The sequence below is a fragment of the Pteropus vampyrus genome, unplaced genomic scaffold (assembly GCF_000151845.1).
Source record: "Pteropus vampyrus isolate Shadow unplaced genomic scaffold, Pvam_2.0 Scaffold59, whole genome shotgun sequence".
Classification (NCBI taxonomy): Eukaryota; Metazoa; Chordata; class Mammalia; order Chiroptera; family Pteropodidae; genus Pteropus; species Pteropus vampyrus.
Window position 1 is genome coordinate 2,392,692 of NW_011888840.1, and position 6,063 is coordinate 2,398,754.

Below are 6,063 nucleotides of genomic sequence, written 5' to 3' on the forward strand. Positions count from 1 at the left end.
GTGAGGCCATGAAACCAACTGCGGTTATTCTCTGAGTACCTGAATTTATAATTGAATAAATACATTCGGCAAAGGCAGCTACTCCACACGGACACTATGTCCCATTGAGGAAGGGTCATTATGGTAGAAAGAACCAAGTGAAAGCCCCTGGAAGGTCCTCCTTACTAAGATAGTAAACCAAAAGTATTGTCACATCCCTGGTGGGAGAGAGATGCAGAGATTAGTGCCATCATCAAAACCTTGAGAGGTGGGGGGGGGGGGTGGTTACTGCTCTCACATCTCTGTGGAATGACTGAATTGCGAGAAACTTAATCCGTGGTGGCTGCAACTGAGCAACCGTTTCGGATGCAGGATCAGCGCAGCCCTGTCGTTATGTCCCAGGAGGGACTGCAGGACCTCCCTGAAACCCCCTCCCCCAGACCTTGCCTCGTCCGGCCACTTCCCACCTCCACCGCCCAAACTGCTCCCCAAACTGCTCCCGTGTTCAGCGCCCATGACTGGCCTCTCATCGCGCGCCACCCACCTGCTACAGTCCCCGCAACACTTCCCTGGCGTCAGGTGCCAGGAATCGGCCCCTCCCCAGGGCCTCGTGTCCCAGCCGCTCCCCTGGAGCCTCCATGAGGGGGCCTTGCACCCAGCGGCGCACGCGGCGCCCTCCTGGACCGGGAGGACCGGGAGCACCTGGGGGCTGCGGCCCACCCCCGGGCTGTGCGCGACTCCAGCGACGGCCAGGGCTCAAGAGCAAGGGCAGGACCAAGGGTGGACGGCGTGACAGCAGGGGGCGCCTTTCCCGTGAACCCCCTGGCCGCAGCGTGAGCGTGGGGCTCTTCCAAAGGGGTTCGGCCGGGTCCCGCCCACCCGACGTGGGCGCTATCTTCTACAGGTGTCCCCCCCTCATCGTCCCGCCCCGGACTTCCGTCCAGTTCACCAACTGCCGCCCAGAACTCCAGGAGCCGACGGTGCGGCGGGGCCGAGTAGGGAGATTAGGGGCCGGTTAAAGCTTCCGGGCCCGTGTATTTCAGGGAGGACAGGCCGAGCCGAGCGTAGGCCGACACACCGGTGACCCCAGAGTGGAAAAAGTACGGTCGCCCAGGGTCTCCTGGTCCACAGAAGAGTAAATAAAACCGTCTTTCCGGCCGGAGCATAGACCTGGAGGTAACAAAAGTATTGTGCCCCGTGTGAGGATCGAACTCACGACCTTCAGATTATGAGACTGACGCGCTACCTACTGCGCTAACGAGGCACCTGCGAGGGTTGTCCGCCTTGAAGTTAATGAGGCTTACAAAGCGGCCCTGTACGCATGCTCAGAAAACCGTGGTTTTATCTCCGGTTACTTCACTTTGTCCTGGACCAGGACATTGAAAAGTTCTCGACTTCAGCGCGAGCATGGGAGGGCACCCTGGCAGATCCGCCCCCCAGCGCTCCGGTCTTTCTCCTCCAGCCTGTTTGTCAGTCAAATGATGAGGTTTGCTTGACATCGCTGTGCTGACTAGGAGGACACTGAGGAGTGCGATTCTTCCTGTCGTAAACTCTTATTTTTGTATAGTGCTTACAAAGCGTTGTGATCTCGGGAAACATTTATTGGGCACCTACTGTGTTCCCCGCCCTGTGCTCGGTGCTGCGTTCACAGGGACACTCTCAGCCTCAAAGAGTTGGAAGGGGGCGCGCAGAAAACACATACAGGCACGCGCACGTGAACACTATTCCAGCCCCACCGCAGATCCCGCTCCACCTGGGTCCGCAGCCCCTCCGAGCGCCACAGGCCGAGGCCACAGCTCGGCAACGACACCCCAAGCCACGGCCTCAGCATCTTGGAAGCCCCCACCCGCTTCCCTACCTGTTCCTTCCCCGTCCCCAATCCCTTTCCAGAACTCATTTAAATACAGTCATTGTTGAAGGAAGCTTGCTGTCTCTATCATAAATGGAGAACGGGTGGAGTTTTTTTTCCCCCTAGTACATGTTAAAATAAACGCATAACCATTAAATAAAAAAATATTCCTCCACGTACCATCTAAAATCAGCCAGACTGGCACAGTTAAAATTCATATATTTCTCTGTATGTAAATTTTACCTTTAAAAAAGGAAACTAAAACTGGTCTCCAGCCAATAACAGGCATGGGGACCGGCTTCGGGAGCGTACTGATGTCCAGGAGTTTGAAGTGCTTCCAAAGATAAGACTGATGGACGACGACCTGCGAGTAGTAAGATGTTAATGTAGATTTAGGCGGTGGGTGTACTGATGATATTCACCGTGCGATTCTTTTGACGTTTGTGTTTATCTAAAAATTTTAATTATAAAGTGTTGGGGGAAGAATTTTTTAAGTCGCCCAGAATTTGGGAGATAAAGCGGGATGTTAAGGGGACGAATGGCGATATAAGTGTGAGAAGGAGAAAAAAACATGTTATCTTAAGAGCAGGCACCAGAATTCCTGGAAGTTGTGGGGAGAGAACAGTGGAGGGTCAGGGGACGGATCTCTCTGTATTTGGAGAGAAATCCCCGGAGCGGGAGGGCGGCGCGGCTCAGACCTGGAAGCCCTGGGAGCTCCAGGGCAGGTGACGATCCTGCCGGGGGCAGGGGTGGGCTCCTTACGGCATCCTCCTGTCTCCTAAGGGTGAGTCACAGATGGAGGCAGATTGCCTTGACCCCAGACCTCGAGGATTGGGTGGAACTCCCCACCCTCACGATCCCCAGTGGGAACCCCAGGACCTCCCAATCCTCCAGGATACTCTCCCACCCGCGCTCCCCAGTGGTAGGAACCTGACCTGAGGGGTCGCTATTGGGGACAAAGTGGCCAGGGCCCCAGGACCACCCCGCGGGTGCAGGAGGGCAGATACCTGGGCAGGGGGACTTAAGCGGGGACCCCCCTGCCCACACACTCATAGGAATCCTCGCGGGGTCCCCGAAACCCTGCGGACTTGGGATGTCACAGCAGTTTCACCAAGATCTCCAGGCACAAGCGCTGAGTGACGTGTGGATTAAATCCCAACGGCCCTGTTTGCCACAATAACAAACTCTCGGGTCCAGCAGTCCACGACTGAGAAGGTGTCAAACAGATAAACTCACCCGGGGCCACGGTTAATCCCTGAAGTTGTGCAGAACTGCAAATAATTGGAAAGAGCCCAAGTGTCTATCAACAGAGAACAGGAATGACCGTCTGTCCTAGCTGTAGACAAAAACAATGGACGCTCCATGCTTAACATGAAATGAGTGAGGAGAACAGGGCAGAGCTGGGTGTGGGGTGTGCCACCATTTCTGTAAAAAAGGGGACGAGTATATTTCCATTTGCTGGTATTTGCACACTAAACCTCCCAAAGCATATGCAACAACCTAAGGTCAACAATTAATATGTGTGGTGTGGGGTGTGGAAACTGCACAGTTGGGGGCAGGGGTGGGAGATGAAGATTTTTCACTGTAAACCTTTGAATCGTTTGGGGAAAAAATACCTGAACTTTGTTAATCTATTACTTATCTAAAATTTTAAATAATTTAAAGCAGGGTCGGGCCTGGTTAGTGCTTGGATGGGAGACCACCTGGGAAGACCAGGTACTGTAGGTGTCAAAAATAAAAAAATAAGGGATTGTAAGCTGACAAGGTCCTTGCAATCTGTGAGGTCAACCAAGGGTTGCCTCGCCTAAAAAATAAATAAATAAAATTTTAAATAATTTAAAAGAGCTAAACTACAGGAAATAGGAAGAAGGAAAAGGGGGGAGGAAAGGGAAGGAGGGGAAGGGAAGGAAGAAAAGGAAGAGGAGGGAGGAGGGAGGAGGGAGGTGAAGAGAAGTGGGGGAGGCCTGGGTGAGGGGCGGCCCTGCCCGGGGATCCCACTCTGGGCAGCTGCGTCCCCGCTCCCAGTCTTGGCCTTGCCCGGCGGCCGCGAGGGGTCGCTGTGGTGAGGGGGTCTCGGTCGTCGCCTTCCCACCACCCCACCCCTGGGCTTTGGTTTGTCCGTGCAGGGAGTGGGGAGAAGGGAGGCGGGGGCGTCCTTTTAGTTCTAGAGGTTCCTAGGGCCCGAAGTCCAGGGGTAGGGTGGGAAGGAGGAGGGAGAGTGGAGGACACACTGACTGCGTCACGACCGCATGCGGGGTATCAGGCTGGGTCTCCACAAGGGGTGACCACCATCAGCACCCAGCCCTGTTTATGGAAGGTACGCAACACGAATGAGGGGCGGCGCAAATATTCCGCTAAAGTGTCTTCATCTTTGAAATACTTGTGCCACCAGTTTTCAAAGGCTCCGCTGAGCGTGTCAGTGTAATAAAACACACGTGCCTCCTCGCTGCTGCCGCAGAATCCCGGCAGGTACCGAGTCCCTACCAACTGAGCCCAGAGTAAAGGGTGCTTGCTCGGTGCCACATGCCCACCGGGGTCGCAAGAGCAGAGAGGCTCCTGCAGGAAGGGACCCCCAGGCCTGACTAGCAGTGACTGATGGCAGAGGGCTGGCGGAGGTTAGGGGGTGGGAGGCAGGACCTGCGGGGTGGCGGTGGGGGTCACGAAACAAACCCTTCCCATCTCCAGGCCTTTGCACGCACGGCGCTCTCCGCCTGACAGGACTTCCCCACCATCAGGCCCCTTTTTTGTGACGGGGATCTCTTCCTTGCCTTTCTTCAGCCAGGTCAAAGGTTCTCTCCTCTGCCATAACCTGATCTCCATTTCCTTCCTCACCTGCTTCTCGCTCGCCCTACTCTGGTGGCTGAAGGCGCTCCTTCCTGGCGGCTCATTTACTCCCGCAACAACCTGAAGGGGTCAGTATTACGACCGCCCTTCATTTTCAGACGCGCGAACTCAAGGGCATGGGCGACCTGGCCGAGTGTAAGGGACGGCAGGATTCCATCCTGAGTCACACGATGACGCCTGGCCTCTCGCCATCACTTCCCCCACGCCAGCAGCAGTTTTTAAAGTGTTTCCTCATTTTGCGCCCCTTAAAATAATTTTGAAAAACATCTAAGCACCTCCTTGCATAATGTTAATAGCTAAACTTTCTCAGTCGAACAGTTACAAAGGATGTAATTTCCAGTAGCTTGTATATGCTGATTTTTTTAAAAAAGGAAACTGCATGTGATTTTTACGTGCATCCAATGACATAGAAATGTCCTATAGATTTCATACAAACCATAATCTATTTTAAATATACATGAATAAGCTCCTTTAAGACTTAAGTTTCTTTATTTTCCCCAACTCATATTTCTATTCTACTTCTCCCACAGAATCTTATCCTCATATAATATATATTTTGTTTCAATGCTTGTTATTGATCACCCTAAGATACCTCCCACAACAAAAATATATCCATAAATTGAAATTTTTGTTTCTTGTGACCCTAAAGCTCTGTGTCAAAATTTTCATCTAAATTAACATGCTATTATTTTTATTAGCATACAATTAATGAAAAATCATAAATCTATTTATAGATTTGAAGAATAATTTTTTAATGTAAAAATGTAAACTTTTTATCTAAAACAAATATCTATGAGATGTATCTTTTTAATCCCATTTAGTTCATGCACGCACGGCCAGCTATCAATTTTTGCTAGAATGAGATGAGCTTCAGAATTAATTTTATTCATACTTTTCATATTTACTGATGTAAATGTCGAGAAACTTTATTCACATGAAGAAGTAAAAAAAAGACAAGTTTTGTTTCAGCACTGAAATTCAATTCCTTAAATAATTTCAAGTTACCGCTTAAAAAAATCACTTCTCTATCAGCTTGATAAAGTCCCCTTTCTATTCTGAATTGCAAACCATGAAAATCAGTCGTTCAATCTTTCACTTTCTCAGCCTTCGACTTCCAGTGTTTTGAACTGAACGTTCCCCTTATTTGTAATGCTGGAGGTTTTCACACCTAGGTAGTAAGATCCTGAAGTTGGAGGAAGAGCAGATATGAAAGAGAAGATGGGAAAAGAACAGTGGCCTGACCTGCCTTTCTCCAGGCGATCAATTTTAGGACGTTTTCACGTACTCATGGTTTACATGTCCAGGTGACATGTGATGGGGCAGTAGAAGCTGTGGTAAGCTCATTTTACGGCATAGAAAGTGGTGTGTGTGTGTGTGTGTGTGTGTGTGTG

The 6,063-nt window shown here is 51.0% G+C and overlaps 1 non-coding gene across 1 annotated transcript; it reads right to left on the bottom strand.

Annotated features, from left to right (window-relative positions):
- Positions 1-1,170: 1,170 nt before the first annotated feature.
- Positions 1,171-1,243, bottom strand: TRNAM-CAU. Its single transcript has one exon. It is a non-coding gene; the product is annotated as a tRNA-Met (tRNA).
- Positions 1,244-6,063: the final 4,820 nt, after the last annotated feature.